This window comes from Myotis daubentonii, chromosome 1, assembly GCF_963259705.1.
Source record: "Myotis daubentonii chromosome 1, mMyoDau2.1, whole genome shotgun sequence".
NCBI classification, from domain to species: domain Eukaryota; kingdom Metazoa; phylum Chordata; class Mammalia; order Chiroptera; family Vespertilionidae; genus Myotis; species Myotis daubentonii.
In genome coordinates, this window is record NC_081840.1 from 23468076 (window position 1) to 23487438 (window position 19363).

The window sequence follows — 19363 nt, forward strand, 5'->3', positions numbered from 1 at the left end:
CACAAAAACACATTCAAATGCCATAACAAAATTGGGAAAAAATGGGTTGAATGTAACCAAAGAATAGAAGTCTATTTGCCTTTACTTCCCATCTTATACTTAAAAAATAAATAAAAAATATATATGTATGTATGTACTGATTTCAGAGAAGGGAGAGGGAGAGATAGAAACATCAATGATGAAAAAAAATCATTGATCAGCTGCCTCTTGCCCACGCCCCCCCCCCACTGGTGATCGAGCCAGCAACCTGGGCATATGCCCTGAACTAGGAATCAAATCGTGACCTCCTGGTTCATAGGTTAACGTTCAACCACTGAGCCATGCGGGCCTGGGCCCCAACTTCTACTTTTGAGTTGAGAGTGCCTGTTAGCATCAAACAGAGCGCCAGAAGTCTGTACCTACATTCCAGAATTCAGCATTTACTCAACCACTTCCGTGTCAACCTATGATTGTGAGTTGGGGTTATTTCAATACAAAGAAAGAAAGAAAAATTTAATGAGTATGGCACTTAACCAAACATTTCACAAATTCTGTAACAAATTTCTTGATTTGCTAGTGGGAATGTAAAATACTGCCACCACATCAGAAAGTTTTGCAGCTCCTCAAAAGGTTCAACGTAGAGTTACCATATCAGCCAGCAAAACCCAGCAGAAATGAAAACACATGGTCACACAAAAATTTTGAGAGGAACATTCATAGTGGCGTTATTCATAATTGCCTAAAAGTGGCAACAGCCCATATTTCCATCAGCTGATGAATGCATAAAAATGTGGCATCTCCATGCAACAGAATGTTATTTGGCCATAAAAAGAATGAAGTACATGACACAACAAGGATGAACCCTGAAAATATATGCTAAGTGAAAGAAGTCAGACATAAAATTGAACGATTCAACGTATATGAAATCTCCAGAATAGGCAAATACAGACACACACAGACACACACACACACAGACACACACACAGTATTTTATAGGGGCTGGGGTGGGGGGAGAGGAGGCAGAGAATAAGGAGACTAATACAAAGGTCTTTTTTTTTTTTTTAAGCTTCTTGCTAGTCCATTTTTCTGTTATGAAGAACTGTTCTTCCCAGTTATCACAAATGAGATGGTAAGTGCTGATTAAATTGTTTTATACTTCCAGGAATAAGAGACTAAGGGAAAGGTTATACCTTATTAACTAGGTGGTAGCTTGATAAAATTTTTATAGAATTTTAAATGACTTAGGAGTCTATGTATACTTATGCTTTCTTAAATTCCAGCAGATTACTAGCTTTTCAAAAGCTGTAGCACTGCCCTCGCCAGTTTGGCTCAGTGGATGGAGCATCGGCCTGCGGATTGAGGGGTTCCAGGTTCGATTCTGTGAAGGGCATGTGCCCGGGCTGTGGGCTCGATCCTCAGTGGGGGGCGTGCAGAAGGCAGCCAATCAATGATTCCCTCTCATCAATGATGTTTCTATCTCTCTCTCCTTCTCTGAAACCAATAAAAATATATATATTTAAAAGCTGTAGCACCAGATATACTTTAGTATGACGGCAGTTTTGTTTTAAAACCATAATCAGGTTATTGTGACTTTTATCTAAACTAAAATTTATGCTTCAGGAATTTGTAAAACACAGATCTATTGGTATCATATTTCCTTTATTCTGTTTGGTAAATTTACAGATCAAATAATGATACTTTATGTTTCAGTAAAAGCTTAAAAATGGAAAACGTCTTTTTACTTAAAGTTTCATGCAATAGAATTTACATTTAATCAGAATGGCGAGATGAGATCTTTTTCTGGAGTCAACCTCAGAGAAGCTAAGTGGAATTGGTAGATCTTTTAGATGTTGTTGCCTACTTACTACTTATAATAGCACTCCCAGCCAGGTACAGTGCATTAATATGAAGTACCTTGAAATCCAAGGTGAGGGCTCACACAAAAGGATCACATATTACTAAGTAGGAGTTTGAAATGCCTAGGCATGTAATATTTTTAAAACCTTAATTTTTCAGTCAGCATAAATTTCCTTCAATTTTCTCTATTTTCAGTACCATTTCATTTTGAGGCTTAACATAGCAAGCCAGTATAGTTTTAAATATAGTAATCCTGGATTCTGAGTTATTTTAAGATGAAAAGGGAAAAAAGAAGTGTACTTAGGGAAATTAATTTCTTCTTCTTCTTTAACATCTAATTCTTCATCTTCTGCTTGTTGATCCTTTCTTAGTCAACAGGTGGACACCTGTCCTGCTCCAGAGACCCTCTCAGCTTACAACAATCTCTGAAAAGGCAACTGTGAATTTGCTCTCACAGTATCTAAACAAGATGGATAACCTGGCAGGTACCTAGAGCTTCTGAAAAACCTCCAAATCTTTTGTGTATTTTGGTAGACAGCAGAGTATACCTCCAAAGTTTTGCTGTGAATAACATTTCAGTAGTGATAAATTTTGAAAATATATTCTTTATATCCTATATCTGCTTTTTAAACCTACTGTTTCCTCCAGATGAGAGCATCCCCTGTAGCTCTCTGTAACATGAAACATGTCCATCGGTTTGCTGACTTGTCTGCTTAGCTTCTCCATTCCTTGCAGCTAATGTTGCTCTGCGGTCATCCCATTTCAGTTTTACAATGGTTCCAATGAGCTTTCAAAAGTTCAACTCTTTTGGCTGCAAGTCTTTCTGCCTCCACTTTTCCATAATCCTGAAGTTTCAACCTTCACTTGTTGAAAACACCTGAGCAGTTTTTCAGGACCTGCTTCAATTTGGGGTCTCTGTACAGACCTACTCCTGGATCTCATTCACCCAGAGATTGGCTTTGTCTCGCAGCCTGGCAGTTTTCCGCACAGGACTGGCAAAGATTTGGCTCTGCACTCCAAAGTGCCAGTGCTTTTGTTTTGAGCATTTCACAGGTTTCTGGATAAATGGTGTCTTTGCCCCAAGACACCATTCCGGGCCTGCCTGAAAAATCCGGAAGTTGTAGGCCCAGAAAAATCCCAGACCCAGGAACCTTAAGGCTTGCGGGGTGGGGGCCGCGCTAGGCCACACAAGAGGTTGCAGTCAGCCTCCTCCCAGGCTGCACGCCTCAGTCCCCTCCCTGTAGCCCAGAGAGGCAGGTCCAGAACTCCCCGAAGGGTGAAATTCAATGTGAGCGAGAGGTTCTATTTGCCCCACCTAAGCCTTCAGGTTGGGCAGCCCAGGCAGCAGGGCCCCAACACCCTGCCTAGCACAGGGCTGGGGCTGGAGCCCAGCAACACCACTCGGAGGTGCCTGGGACACACTGGGGTCATACAGTTTCTTTTTAGGGTGATGAACATGTTCTGGAATAAGAGATATCACGTGATGGTCACACAATCTTTCGAATATACTACAAACTGTACACTTTCAAAAAGTAAATTCTATCTCAGAAACGAGAAAGATTCACTACAGCAGTACTATCATATTTAAAGAAACATCCTAAATAATTTAGGATGAATTATTTAATGAACAACATAAACTGATGAACAAAAATAGACCTAGAGACATAGAAGCATCCAACAGACTGTCAAACCTCAGAGGGAAGGCAGGGAAGGCATAACCCATGGACACAGACAATAGGGTGGTGAAAGCTTGGGGTGGGGGTGGAGACGGGGGGGGGGTAGGAGAGGTCAATGGACGGGAAAAGGGGGACATATGTAATACTTTCAACAATAAAGATTTTTAAAAATAAAGAAATAAAAGGAAATAATGATGCCATTTAAAAACAAGGATACACATTTGGAGGGGGATGAACTTTTTGTGGAGCTATGTTGGTAAGAGTCCCAATAAAAATCCACTTTCAGAGGGAAAAAAAATCCTAAATATCCAACAACAGGAGAATTAAGATTATAGAGACTACTGGACTGTAATGTGGAAAATGCTGATGCCATCGGTTTATGGAGCAGAATACAAAATGACCTCTACAAGGAGCTTGCTGTGCCCACCCTGGGTGGGTATATATAAATATTTTTTAACTCTACAAATGAGGAAACAGGCGTAGAGGGCTAAGTGGCGTGGCCCTGCTGGTCTGGCGCCTGGCTTGGTGACCACAGGACGCCCAACTACAATTGTCACCATTATTTAAAACTAGAGTCTGGAGCTTTGGAATTTTGTTTTCTCCAGAAAGTCACACACGCTTTCTTTCCTTCTGGCTGTTTGATTTACAAGACAATGGCCCCACACCCATCAAGGGGAAGGGGGTATCATGGTTTCTTAGGTAAAGGGAGACACAAGGCTTTCTGGACACGCAGGTACTGACGTGGAAAAGGCGGCTTTCCCACTAATGCACTCGATATGCAACCCCGAAAGTGGGTCCAACCCTGGGCTCCACTACTTGCTACTCCGTGCGTTACCCGGGGCCAGTGGCAGCCTCGATGGGCCTCTTACTTGTCTGCAAAGGTGCTACCTACGACCTCTCCGGGCCGGTGAGCGGGGAACCTCACGATTGTCAGCATCTGCGGCGCCCAGCCTGCGGCAGCTGTTCCACTGCCCGGTGGGCAACAGCCAACCACAACCAGAACTTCCAGCAGTGGTTCTCAACCTTCTGGCCCTTTAAATACAGTTCCTCATGCTGTGACCCAACCATAAAATTATCTTCGTTGCTACTTCGTAACTGTAATATTGCTAGTTATGTATCGTAATGTAAATATCTGATATGCAGGATGGTCTTAGGCGACCCCTGTGAAAGGGTCGTTCCACCACCAAAGGGGTCGCGCCCCACAGGCTGAGAACCGCTGCTCCAGGGGACCCGCCACCCAGAGCTCGCCCACCGGCCACTGGAAGGTACTGGATGGCACCTTCGGCATCAGGGTTTAGAAAAGCGCTCGTTCAGGTCCGACATTGAGCAGCGACACTCGGAGCTCTCTCCGCCCCCACCGTGCCTGCGGCTGCGGAACCGACCGGACCGGGCAAACCGGGCTCCTCCAGTCCAAGACCCCAGCTCCCACCCGCGCCACAGTCAGGCCGGCGACCCACGTGCTCGGCTCCTCCCCCCACGCCCCTGACCCATCCCGAGCTCTGTCCAGGGAGCAGCTGCAGCCCCTGGACCGACACCAATGGTCACCCCAGCCGGCAAAGACTTACTCGATTAGAGGGTGCTCCCCGGCTCGTCTCGGGCCCAAGCTCGGCAGAAGCAGTGGCGAGGCGTGGAAGGACCCGGAAAGACCAAGATCCAGCGCCCACCAGTTAGTGGCGTCCGTTTTAGTGCTTTCGCAGTGGATAGGGCCATGGCGGCCGCCCCTTCCTTATCATTGGACGAGGCTTCTGACTGTCTACGCCAATAGGGTGGATCCTACGGAGAGGGCGGGGACTGGGGGTTCGGCTCCGCCCAAGGCTGGCGAAGTGTCCGCGTGTCCGCAGGCGTGTTTGGGACCGGCGCGTTTGGGGGCGGGGCATAACGCGCGGGGGCGGGGCATAACGCTAGTGGGCGGGGCGGGGCGGGGCTGGAGGCTGCGCTCGAAACCTAGAAGCTCCAGGCTGCCTTCCCTAGAGGGGTGGGTGGCACCGGCTACCTTCTCTGTTAGTTAGCAGCCCATTGATACAGCCTGTGGGAGAACTGAGACTTGGGGAGGAGGAAGGATTGTGTTGTGGGAAGGGCGAAGGAGGCTCGGAGATGAGGGAGGGAAGAAGGAACGGGCGAACAGGTGGTGGTGTCTTCAGCAGTGACAGCAGGAGGCTGAGGCTGCTAATCCTAGGTCCGCCTAGCTCCAAGGTGCAGAGGAGATTGTCCAAAACTGCAGTCAGAAGGCCTCGCTTCTAGTTCTAGGTTTAGTTCTGTTTCCTACTTGCTGTGTGACCTGGGGTGAGTCTCTTCCCTTTCTGTGCCTTGATTTCTTATGTTGAAACAAGGCAGTTGACCTGATGTTCTGATGTTCTTTCCAGCACAAAGTTTGTTCACACAACCAATATTTTCAGCATATTCTCAGTGCTGTGCCTGTTTCGGGTATCTGCTGACAGCCATCAGATCCTCTAAAAGGGAAATGGAAGCCTGTGATGGGCACTGGACCAGAAATGACTTTTGGGAAGAGAGCTGGGTTCAAATAGGCCAGGGTTGTTTTTTGCCTCAAATGGGCCTGGTGTGCCATGTGCCTTGCCCTGTTAACCCAGGCCCCTGTGAGTGGTTGAACCCATTGGAATTTAGGTTGTAGGATTTATCAACTGTACCTGTGTGTGAAATCATTTAATCAACAACAAAGAAGGTAGGATTTCTGCTCTCAAAGAATTTACAGGCAGCCCAGCGCAGTGGCACAGTGGTTGAACGTCGACCTACGAACCAGGAGGTCATGGTTCAATTCCCAGTCAGGGCACATACCTGGGTTGTGGGCTCAAACCCCAGTGTGGGGCATGCAGGAGGCAGCCCATCAATGATTCTCTCCCATCATTGATGTTTCTATCTCTCCTTTCCTCTCTGAAATCAATAAAAATGTATTTAAAAAACAAAGAATTTACAGATAAATGCGCGGTGTGGAGTGGGAAGAGGTGGTGAGGGGAATGAGAGAAGCGAGTATTTTCAGAATAAAGGACAGCTTCATGAAGCTTGAGTGGCCTGAAAGAGAAGACAGAGGGAAATTTCAAGCTGTACACACAACCTGATTCAAGGAATAGTGAGGCATTCCTTTTGGCTGGATGGGAGGGGAGACTTGGGAGGAAAACCAACAAGGTGGGTTGGGTCAACTCAAACAGGGAAAGGAGCAAGCAAAGGTAAGCCTCTGCGGGACTGAGCGTTGGGGGCTAGCGCTTTTGCTAGGAGCTTATTGCAGGAACAGTCCCCTTGCAAGGCAGCGTAGAACCAGAGTGTGGTGGCTGGGGTGGAAGGAAGGGATGGGAGACACAAACTTGAACTCGGTGGGAGGAGTCAAACTGGATTCTCAGCTGAAGAGCTGGGGGTCACTGGAGGAAGTCAGAAGGTGTTGGCTGGGGGCTTGCTGAGTGAGCGAATGGCAAACAGCCAGTCAGTGGGCTCTATTGAAAGAACAGTGGGGGAGGCATCAGATCACATTTGCAAATCAATGCACAAAGGAAGCTGGGCTTTCGCAAACCATTTGGTATCTTTGAATCTGTTTCCAGGTAGGTGAAATGAGGATAATGATAAGGTTGTTGTGAGGAGCAGATCGGGTGACTGTAAAACATCAGTGCCTTCTTTTATGAGGATGGCTTGGTGTCTGAATGGTGCATATTATCAGCCAAACTTAAAATGATTATTTTTTAAAAATTTCACTTCCGGAATTGGAAGCCAAGGCAAATAAAAGTTTTTCTTTGAAATGGCACCTGAAATGGCTCAACATTACATTTGACTACATAAAAAACAACAACAATACTTTTATGGTAAAGTCGTTGTCACGTGCCACTTATTTTCAAAGCCCTTTTCATTTATTCATTCTGTTCATTACAACAACACTGTGAGGTAGGTACTATTATTATCTTCACTTCACTGATTACTTGAGTCATGGAGAGTTAATTCACACAGCTGTTGCATGGCACAGCCAGGATTCAAACTCAGGCAGTTTGGTATATTTGTATTTTATCCTCATCCTGAGCATATGTGTTGGTTGTATGTGTGTTTTTTATTTTTTTATTTTTAAATATATTTTATTGATTTTTTACAGAGAGGAAGAGAGAGAGATAGAGAGTCAGAAACATCGATGAGAGAGAAACATCGACCAGCCGCCTCCTGCACATCCCCCACTGGGGATGTGCCCGCAACCCAGGTACATGCCCTTGACCGGAATCGAACCTGGGACCTTTCAGTCCGCAGGACAACGCTCTATCCACTGAACCAAACTGGTTTTGGCTGTATGTGTGTTTTTTAAAAATATATATTTTATTGATTTTTTACAGAGAGGAAGGGAGAGGGATAGAGAGTTAGAAACCAAAGGGTATAAAGGGAGAACTTCCTCCATATCGGTTTGCTCAGGATTTGGAGAGAAATCTCCCTTGAGTCACTGTACTAGTACAGGGGAAACATCTGAAAATCAATGGGTTTTTCCTGTATCTCCAAGTACTCCTGTGTATTTTTTTGGTGCCTGGTAAATTCTGTAACATAATATCTATCTATCTATCTATCTATCTATCTATCTATCTATCTATCTTGTATCTCTCCATCTATCTAAATATCTTGAAAACCATGAGTTCACATCAATATTTCCAATTCTAATCCATCACCCCAGGGCTCGTTGAAGTAGTGAGAAATAGCTCGCCTGTCCAATTTCAAATGACAGACTAGGAAACAGAAGCCTGGCAAAAATGAGACTTTTAATAACACTCTCGAGAGTGGGCGCCCACAGGAACACATGTGGGGCAGGGAACATAGCCTATTTATTGAGACCCTCCTCCAGTTCCTCATTGGCTGAGTACTATTTGGTCACCTATTTCCCAATAGGTCGCCTAGGTCTTGCTGTCTCCCATTGGCTCATTTAAAAAAATGGGCTGGGGCCTTTTCTAGTTACCTCTACCTCTCTTTGTCTAGGGCAGTGGTTCTCAACCTTCCTAATGTCATGACCCTTTAATACCGTTCCTCATGTTGTGGTGACCCCCAATTTCACTGTTACAAATTGAACATAATTAAAGCATAGTGATTAATCACAAAAACAATCTGTAGTTATATATGTGTTTTCTGATGGTCTTAGGTGACCCCTGTGAAAGGGTTGTTCAACCCCCAAAGGGTCGCGACCCTCAGGTTGAGAACCGCTGGTCTAGGGGGTATCTTCCTAGGACATGTGCTATCGGCCACGTGTACAGTGTAAGGTTTAATCTGAGATGTAAGATTTAATCTGACCAAAGCCAATAAGTTGACCAAGACAAGCAGGGTAAGAGCAAAATATCACGTTTATTGGAAGCTCTCGGGTGAGGTCCCAGGGTCTGGGGGTGCAGGCCGGGGGAATCACACCCGCCTGTGCCTGGCAGAGATTTTTTATGCTGCTGTTGGACCAATCAGGTTTGTCTGAGGTAGCTTGTGGCGGGTGATTGATGAGCGGGAAGTTGGTGCAGCTGCACCCTGACCATCTTGAGAAGTCTCGGGTGGTAATTTATTGGCCATCAGCACAACAGGATGCCCTGGTGGGTCCCAGGACGGCAGCTATTGTCCAGCAGGATGTGGCTCGGCAGTTCTGGGTTGTTTTGTCCAACTCAGCGGGTGGGATCAGGAAAGACCCTCTTTTCCCAGCCCCAGACCTTACATACAGCTCATACCCTCTCCCCACCCCCCACATCCTGTTTGCTCTGGGGAAATTCAGTAATGGCCTGGCCACATGCTGTTTCTTTTCTATGACGATAAGTTAGAGGCAGGTTTCTTACAAAGTTTGCTCCCTTTCCATATTTGTGTCTCCCTTCTCTAACAGTGAAAGTCCCATCATCTTGAATTTATTTACTTACTTGACCAAGTCCTCTGGACATAGCCGTACATATCTTTGCCACCACCCCCTCCCCAATACAGATGCCCTCCTAACCTCAGCGGGCTTTGAGAACCTGTGCTGGCCATACTCTCCATCCCCACCAAAGAGGACGCCTTCCTCGTTCCACCTGGGCAGCAACACCCCACGTGGGATATCGTTTTGGACAAACAAAATGCTTGCTTTCAAGGAACTTAACATTTGGCAATGTAAGATGTAGTCAAACCTGTGAAGAATTTTTGTGAGTTTATTTGAGCCAAACTGTCGACAATTGCTGAGAAGCAAAATCTCAACGGATTGAGAAAATGCTCCGGAGAGTGGCAGTTTTGCGCCTTATTCCATACATTCCAATCAAAAGCAGAGATGTAAGTGGGTGACGTAAAACCCACTGGTGATAGATTAGGAGAAAGCAAAGTGGTGAAATCTCTGGGATTGGATAAAAAGTAGAATGATAGACATATACTTCTCTTGTGGGTGCAGGAGAGTTAACAGTCAACAATTAATTCAGTAACAATGAGGGGACTTAGGTCTCTGCTGAGCGGTGCCTGCACGTCTAGAAAAAGGAAGATTACTGTGACATTCCAAAGGTATGTTATCATCGAGGCAAAAGGACAATAGACAGGCTGTCAGGGTAAAGATTGACCTTTGTCAGGGAAGATGCCGGCCTAGGACATGACTACCCACCATCAACTGCGTTTCGTTAAGAAGTTTTAATTTCAGACCATCCTTTGTGGTTACCTTAGGTCTCCGAGTTTGCAAGGCTGCCATGCAGTCTTTCCCTGAGCTAGTCAGGTTAGTGAGCCTGTCAGGCTAGCATGTGGCCCCTTTTCGTCCACACATTCTAATGGTGGGAAAGGGGGAATAAAGAAATAAAAATAAAATTGTTAAGGTCTGATCAAAGAATTGAATTGAAGTAGGGTACCTGTTTGCTTTGTTTAACAATGGACAGGTTATTTTGATTTTCTGAATTGTATAAATCATCCCATTCGATTGAATGCCTTATTGATTGAATGACTAGCCCATTGATTGTTATCTTACTAGTTTTAGAAAGCACATTTTTCCTTCACCTGGGAAGGCCTAAATTGTTTTAGTGGCCACAGGTGGTGCGTTCCAGCTGACTCAGTGGTCCCGAGACCAGGACAGCACAATACTCTAAATTGTCCTGACAACTCAGTGATCTGGAGACCCAAAACTGTTAATTTAGATAACATGCCTAAGTTTAACCCAGGTTACCCAAAGGCTCTAGATAATGTATTTCTGTCAATTCAGTGACCCCAAGACCCGAAACTGTAATTAACATGCTTAATTCTGCTTCTGTAATCTGCTTTTTTGCAAGCCAGGTGCCTCATTCCAAACCCTGGGATGTAATCAATAACTTTGTGATTTTTGCCTATATGAGTCTGGTTTTGCCACCATCTTATGGCTATGAGATTTTGGAATGCCCCCTCATAGTCCCGGATTGCAATAAATGTGACTCTTTAATCTGACTTCTTGAGGCGTCCTTCTGTGATTCGCAGGGTACATTACAACAGAATCAATACCTCTGCCCCAAGAACTGGCTTTTCAAGATATTTCACTATGGACATTCTCTTTGCTGAGACCACATTTCACTTGCTGCGACCACATTCCATTATCTCCCCGCCAGGTATGCATAAAGAAATCTCCACCCAGAAAAAGTCGGCCAAAAGTCCTTTAAAAGCCGCTGACTCCTGTCGCTGGGTGCTGGAGCCATCTAGGCTCAGCTACCTGGTGTGCGGATGATTGAATAAATTCGTAATCCCTCACCATTCTGGCCTCGTGCGTTCCTCCTTCAGCAACCTGACAGAAATATCATCAGGGAACGATAAGAACAGTGGAAAAATAAAACAGGATAATGTGGTAAAAAGTGACTGGGGTGCTGATGCGGGTTGCTGATGTGTTGAGTCGTCTCTTCAGGCTCAATCTCTCCCCGGCTCCCTCCATCCTTCTTTACCCCGCTCTGTGCATACCTACAAAATGCATAACATTGGCTCCTCCGCTGCCTGCCTTCTGATGGAGTTCAAACAGTAGGAGACAGGCGGGTGGGAGGAGAGAGAAATCCCTGCCTGCTTTGGGATGTACTTTCTGGCAGTAGCCCCTCCTCCAGGTGCAGCTCTCCTCAGGCTCCAGAAATTCCATCGCCTCTCCTGGTTCTTTCCCACTGTTGCTAGTATATTGGTGCCCCTATGGCCTGCTGACACCTTCGTTAACAATTCCTTTGTTCAAGTCTCTTGAATCACCCAAGTTGAATTGTATTTCCGGAAAGAGCTCCTTGAGGAAATGACCAATTACTTAATTATTGTGAATCATTATTTTCAGGTTCATACATCTTCGTATACAATGCGGATTTCAAAAACGTAGTCTGATTAGTTAAAAGAGAAAACCATTAGCCAGACTTACCTTTCTGGAACTGAGTGCGGAATGGATTTTCTTCTTGTCCTGCCCTTGACCTGAGGGCCAAGTAGCTTGTGTTGTGCTTTAAAGGAGGGGTTATGTACACTGCTGTGACTCTCCCCACCAGCACGGAGATTATTCAGTAATGCCATTTTTTAAAATCCTCATCCAAGGATATGTTTGTTTGTTTGTTTGTTTAGAATGAGAGAGAGAGAGAGAGAGAGAGAGAGAGAGAGAGAGATCAATTGATTGTCTCCTTTATGCACTCTGACCGGGATGGAACCTGCAACCTTTTTTTTTTTCGGTGTATGGGAGGACCCTCCAACCAACTGAGCCACCCAGCCAGTAAGGCTATTTTCTTTTTCTTTTTAATATATTTTATTGATTTTTTACAGAGAGGAAGGGAGAGGGATAGAGAGTTAGAAACATCGATGAGAGAGAAACATCAATCAACTGCCTCCTGCACACTCCCCACTGGGGATGTGCCCGCAACCAAGGTACATGCCCTTGGCCAGAATCGAACCCGGGACCCTTCAGTCTGCAGGCTGATGCTCTATCCACTGAGCCAAACCAGCCAGGGCAAGGCTATTTTCTTTATGATCAGTCTTAGGTTTTACGCCGCCGCAAGGAAAAACCGTGAGTCCAAACAGAGACCAGATTAAACAGGCTTTATTGGGAGCACACGGGCGGGTTCACCGGCTCAGAGAGGGGAGCAGGAGAAGCCGCGCCCAACCTGGGCAGGGGCAAGGTTTTATACTTTTCTGAGGCAATTGTTGCTGACCGAAACTGGTGGCAGTCGGGGCTTTCCAGGGTCAGGTGAAACCTGCGGTCTGTCCTGCGGTTTGGCCATTTTCCGGGAGCCGTTTGTCCGGCAGGGATTTTCCACCGGGGTGGGGTGGTTTTCAGACGTCAGTGTGGACAGGTCAGCTTCTCACCGGCCCAAGAGAGGGAGGGGGTCCTTTCGCCCCCGGGGCAGGGTGCCAGCGAATACCAGACAATCAGAGCTCTATTTCCTCCAGCAGGTTCCGTCCTCGGCTGTGCATATCTCCACTCCCTGTCCTAGGGAGGGTCTCAGCCATTAAGAGTCAATGGAGCCCTTGAACACACATGCCATTGTAGGATCCTATTTTTTCACCTTCTTTTATTACCTTGTCTGCTTGGTGCCAAGAATCATGCTCGCATTTAGAGGATTCTTTTTCCCTCCTCTGTTATTGAATTTATTGGGGTGACATTGGTTAATAAAATTATATAGGTTTCAGGTGTACAGTTTTATAACACATCATTTGTATATTGTATTGTGTGTTCACTACCGCAAGTCAAGCCTCTTGCCATCACTATTTATCTTCGCTATACCCTCTTAGAGCAGTGGTTCTCAACCTTGGCTGCACATTAGAATCACCTGGGAATCTCTTTAAAATCCTGATTTCTGGGCCTCATCCTCCGGAAATTCTGTTTCTTTGTTACTAATGTTGAGGCCCCACCCCATAACAAAGAAACGGAATTTCCGGAGGATGAGGCCCAGAAACCAGGATTTTAAAAAGATTCCCAGGTGATTCTAATGTGCAGCCAAGGTTGAGAACACTGTCTTAGAGGATTCTTAAAATAATTTTTTTAAAATTTCCCCGCATCTACTTAGCATTTGCAAGTTGAGGGTCTTCCAAGAATGGTCTAAATTGGAGAATGAGAAGAGTACCTTATTACAGTTTCCATGAGCATCATTTATTTTCCCAGCAAGATAGCAGAACATTAAAAGGATGTGCATTGTTTCCCATTGTTACCAGACCTTGAATGCCAGGTTCTTGAGTCTCAATGTCATAGAAATGAGCACTGAACTCCGTACAAGATCAAGCGGATAGAGTTTATTGAAAACAGCTTATACCAGGCCTGGCTGGTGTGGCTCAGTTGGTTGGGCATCGTCCTATGCACCTAAGGGTTGTTGGTTCGATTCTAGTCGGGGAACATGTCCCCTGTTATTCATCCATGGTAGGGGGCGTGCAAGAGGCAGCCGATCTATGAGTGTTTCTCTTTCTCCTTTTCCCTTCCTCTTAAAAAGTATTTTTTAAAATTTAGTCTGTTAGAAAGGAAGGAAGGAGGAAGGAAGGAAAAAAGGAAGGAAGGAAGGAAAGAAGGAGCTTGTGCACAAGAGGGTCGACCAGAAAAGAGAAGTCAAGCTTCCGGAGGGGTTCTTGTGGGTGGCTTATATAGGGGCCTTTGGGTGGGTGTGTGGCTTGGGAATGAGGATGAGGTCAGTTTTCCCTAGTTCGTCATCTGGTGGTGGTTGATCCTGGGGTAGTCACAAGATGTTTCTCATGGCCAGTGGGCCACTCAAAGGACCTGCACAATCAATAATGCTTGGGCAAATATTCTAGCTACCATTTAATTGACAAAACAACTAGTTTGCAGAACATGATGCGAACAGAGGATGTGATCGTTGCACATTCTTTCTTTTAAGGATGTGGTTAGGTTAATTTCAACTACAGAATTTTACTGAAAGCGAGGAGCCCTAGTCAGGCTTCTAAAATGGAGTTCTTTTGGTCAAAATAGAATCCAGATTTTACCCTTATACTGTCTCACCATGACTGGTTTTATCAGTGTCAACAGCTTCATAGACATAAGAAGCTATAGATTGAGAGAAGGAAAAATATCCTGTAGAATAAAAGCAGGGGGAAAGAAAATGACCCCCAGCCAGTGCTGCTCAGTGGTTGAGCATTGATCCATGAGCGTTGACCAAGAGGTCACGGTTCAATTTCCAGTCAGGGCACATGCCCAGAAGCAGGTCGGTCCCCCGTAGGACCAATAGATGATGTTTCTCTCTTATCAATGTCTCTATCTCTCTCCCTGCCCCTCTCTCTAAAAATCAATGAAAACATATTAAAAAAGAAAAGAAAAGAAAAAACTTGAAAAAAACCTGAGATACATAAATGTTCCAAATCTCACTGTCTGTCTGGTTTCTTCTGCATTTGACATCTGTTTAAACCTGATGGGAGGATTGCCTTTAGGGAAAGGTGTGAAAAATAATATAAATGGAGCCACTTCAACATGGAGTTGGAGTTGCCATCTCAGAGGAACTGTCTTGCAGGTGTTACTCCTCAAACCTTTGGAGTGATGGACTGGGCAAAATAACTTTTGGACTGGGCCTAAAGGAGCGTTATATGCCAAACAACTGTTTGCAAAGCTAACAGGAAAGCAGACATTCTCACTACTGGACTGAAAGTTAAAGACATTCTTTAGAATTAGCACCACCATGTATAGCTAAAGAATAACTTAGCTTATTTGCACCTATAGAAATTCCTTCCATGACATAATACCAATAGAAATTCCTTCCTTCTATTCATGTAATTATTCCCCTTTTCTTTCTCATAAAACCCCTTGCCTTCACCCCTATTTAGAACACTATTTGGGTTGCTGCCTGAATTAGGGCTTCCTGACTAGCTATTCTTCTGGCTCTTAAATAAATACTTGTTATCTCTCACTTTGGCCTTTATTTTTAGATAAACAAAGGGACTGGGGGAGATCTCAGCTTCAGTTTAGCCTTAGGAAACTACAGTAAGACTTGAAGCAGAACTGAATTCATCAAGAAACTTGTGTGTTCAGTGTTTGAGCATGTTCAGTGGCCGGCGTGGCTCAGTGGTTGAACATTGAACCAGGAGGTCACGGTTCAATTCCCAGTCGGAGCATATGCCTAGGTTGTGAGTTTGATCCCCAGTGTGGAATGTACAGGGGGCAGCTGAGCAATGATTTTCTCTCATCATTGATCTCTCTCTCTCTCTCTCTCTCTCTCTCTCTCTCTCTCTCTCTCCTGAGAAGGCTAAGAAGGGCTAATTCCAATGTAATCCTGATATTTGGGGGGCTAGCAATTGGAATCCATGCCAGCAAGCTAACCTATAATTAAGTCATTACCTCCTTCCCAGAAACTGGTCTTGCAGAATCTGTTACAGAGGCCATAAACCTGTGAACAGTGCACTGCCTGGAGGGAGGGTTGTTATCGCTGGCGCCAGGCCAGACTATCAGATATGGCCTGGAGACCCCCAACTCCTGAGGGCCTCTTGCAAAGCCCGTGAAAAGCACCGGAAGCATAATCCATATTTGTGGGACAAAGACCACAGGGAGATATAAAATGAAGGCCCCTGCATGTTTTGGTACTTTAATTTGGAAATTATTTCCCGGAGTCCGCCGGTGTAATTAATACAGTGTCTCTCCACTTCTTCAAAGCGTCACTTGGTTTTCCTGGGGTCTTCTGCAACACTCCCTCTTCCTTTCTCTCTCTGAAATCAATAAAAAAAAAATATTTTATTTATTTTTTTTAAAAGAAAGAAAACTGTGTGTGCATATGCCTGAGGAGGCTTTTAAAAATCTGATGGGTATATTGTTCCTGACCCCAGGAGAGGACATAAGGTACTGGACTCAGCTTTTCTGTTACGTTTTCTGGAATCACACAGTAGAATATCAGATAAACCAAGAAGGCTAATGTAAGGGACCTCTTCAGTCCCAAAATATCTCCCCTCATCATCTCTCAGATGAATTGGCACTAAAAGCTACACACGCACACATAATTAGTTTCTTTCTTTCTTTTTTTAAATATATTTTATTGATTTTTTACAGAGAGGAATAGAGAGTTAGAAACATCGATGAGAGAGAAACATCGATCAGCTGCCTCCTGCACACCTCCCACTGGGGATGTGCCCGCAACCAAGGTACATGCCCTTGACCGGAATCAAACCTGGGACCCTTCAGTCTGCAGGCCGACGCTCTATCCACTGAGCCAAACCAGTCAGGGCCATAATTAGTTTCTTCCACGTCCTGTCCCAAAGTTGATTCCTAGTCCTTTGCTATGCGTTAAAATAGGTACTTTGAGGTACTGTAACCCCACCTTTCCAGATTAGAAAATGATTGCACTGTGGATAAATGAGATGATGTATTCGAAAAGAAGACAGTTTATAAATAATGTTGTTTATTATTAACCATACAGCCTAGAGGTTCAGACAGTGTGCTCTGGACCCAGTTGGCTTGTTTCAAATTCCTGTTTCTTCAGGAATTTGGCTGTGGGACCTTGGAAATATTACTTCGCCGGGGTCCAACCCCAGCAGGTCCAGGGGTCCCCAAAGGTGTGGACGGAGTCGGCGAAGAAGGAATGACACGGAGACAATGTTCAGTTGATCAGTAGCCTAGCCAGGATCTCCAGCCAGGATCTCCAGCCAAGTTCTGGTCTGGATCTCCAGAGAGGTTCTGTGTCCATGTTCTCTTGCTAGGTTCTCCAGCCAGGTTCAGTCACCAGGTTCTAGTCAGGCTCTCTTGCCAGCCTCTGCAGTCAGGTTCAGTCCAGGATCCCTTGCCATGTTCTCTCCAGCGAAGCTCCTCCATCTCCAGGTTCCGCGTAGGTTCTGTCTTCTGAATTCTGTCTCTGAAGTTCTGTCTTGTTGATTCTGTTCTAAGTTCTGTGTCTTGCTGTCTTGTTACATCTGTATTTATACCAGTTGATTCAATCCTATCAATCTCTATTACAAAGGTTAGGGCGTTTCTTACCTCCATTCCAGGGAGTAAAGATTATGTAGCTTAAGCATGATTGTTTGTAGTGATTAACTACCCGCCTGCCACTTAGTTAAGGAGTTTCATCCCCTCCCTGACTTCAGGGAAAAATTCCTACCTGGGGAAACAACCTTTCTCGGAGAGGTGACCTTGGTTAAAACACAGCGCCAAGAAGGTGAGCAAACATATTAAGAACCGTATGCCATATATGCCAGGTCCCTTGAAACAGCAAGCATGGACCGGCTCCCGGCATTACTTGACCTCTCTGAGCCTCATTTCCCCCAAAAGTGAGGATGCTAAGGGTATCCACCTCAAAGTGAGGGTTGAATGCACTTGGGTCATACAAGTACAGAGCCTGATCCCTTGTGAGCTCTCGGTAACTCAGGGCAACTGAACCCAAAATTGCATTATAGCCTTCTTCCACAGAGCGAGAATTCAGTCATTCAGCTGGACTGTCTTGAGAGAGCAGGGAAGGGAAAGAAGAGTCGCAGTGGGAGGTTTTCCAGGCATCTGTCTTCCCACTCTGAGGCATGGTGAGACATCCTACATCTCCTCTTACGAGGCAGCTTCTTCAAAAGAGGGCAAGTGGCCCTGGCCGTGATGCTCAGTGGGTTGGGTGTCACGTCCTGCACCGAGAGTTCACTGGTTTGATTCCAGTTGCATCCCTGGTGATGATCAGGGAACAAGCCTGGGTTTCAGGCTCAATCCCCAGTGGGGAGTGTGCAGGAGGCAGTTGATTGATGTTTCTCTCTCCCCTTCTCTCCCCCTCCTCTCTCTAAAATCAATAAAAACATATTTTTAAAAAAGGGTGTCCGCCATGGTGGATTTCTCCCATAAGAGCCATAACCACTTTATCTTACCAGGAGGGTTCAGCAAAACACGCTTATTTCTATAAATGGCTTCCTCTCAGCGAACCTCTATGACAGTGTCTAATGGTGGGGTTGGCTCATTTTCTGGAACCCGATAAACATTCGCTCCCACTAGCCCCACGGTGACAGCGTCACCGTTAATGAGCTGCAGGGTGGCCCCTTGCTGCCGGAGCCATTAGGCAGCCCTGGCAGAGTTCTGGCTATTGCCAGGGGAGGTGTCAGAGGCAGAGGCAACATGGCAGGCGCGTGCAGCCCCGGCAGCGCATGCAGTTGGGAAGGCAGAGCAATCATTCTTAGACGTTAGGAGTGAGGACAGAAATTCCAAGAGCAAGAAAAGTGAGTGAGATCAAGGTTTTGAGGTCGATGATTTAAAGTTGTTTCTTCGGGTGTCTGAAGTTTTGAATAAGTTAAGGTAATGCAGCAGTGCAATGGAAGGCATACCTCTGAAGGCAGTATCCATTTGAGCAATGCCCTATTAAGGGACAAGCTTCGAGCCGGTTTGCTTGTCAGAGATTGCACTCTGGTGGAAGCCTATCCTCTGGTGCTCAGTAAATACGCATTGCAGATGCTGTGGGTGGGCTGGGCCATTGGAGAGATCTTCAGAAAGAATAGGATCCACAGCAGTGCAATAGGCACAGAATATATGTTGTGACAAAATCCACTGGTCCCTTCATTGAACCAGCCTCTGCAAAACACTGAGACTGTGCACGGCCAGCGGGGTGGCAGGGAATACTGAACTTGCATGAACATGAGATGGCTACAGAAATGGGCGCTGAGGCAGGTTGATCTATCCATCACAAAGCATTTGTAGGTGCTGATTTTGTTTTATTATTATTTCTTTTTTTTTTTAAAAGATCAGTGAAACCAAGAGCTGTTTTTTTTAAAATATATTTTATTGATTTTTTTACAGAGCAGAAGGGAGAGAGACAGAGAGTTAGAAACATCGATGAGAGAGAAACATCGATCCAGCTGCCTCCTGCACACCTTCTACTGGGGATGTGCCCGCAACCAAGGTACATGCCCTTGCCCGGAACGAACCTGAGACTTTTCAGCCTGCAGGCTGACGCTCTATCCACTGAGCCAAACCGGTTAGGGCTATTATTATTTCTTAAAATAGATTTTTACTGATTTCAGAGAGGAAGGGGGGAAGAGAGAGAGAAACATCAATGATGAGA

The 19363-nt window shown here is 45.4% G+C and overlaps 1 pseudogene; it reads right to left on the reverse strand.

The window, feature by feature from the left end:
- Positions 1 to 1537: 1537 nt before the first annotated feature.
- On the reverse strand, positions 1538 to 12967 carry LOC132222931 (CBY1-interacting BAR domain-containing protein 1-like; annotated as a pseudogene).
- Positions 12968 to 19363: the final 6396 nt, after the last annotated feature.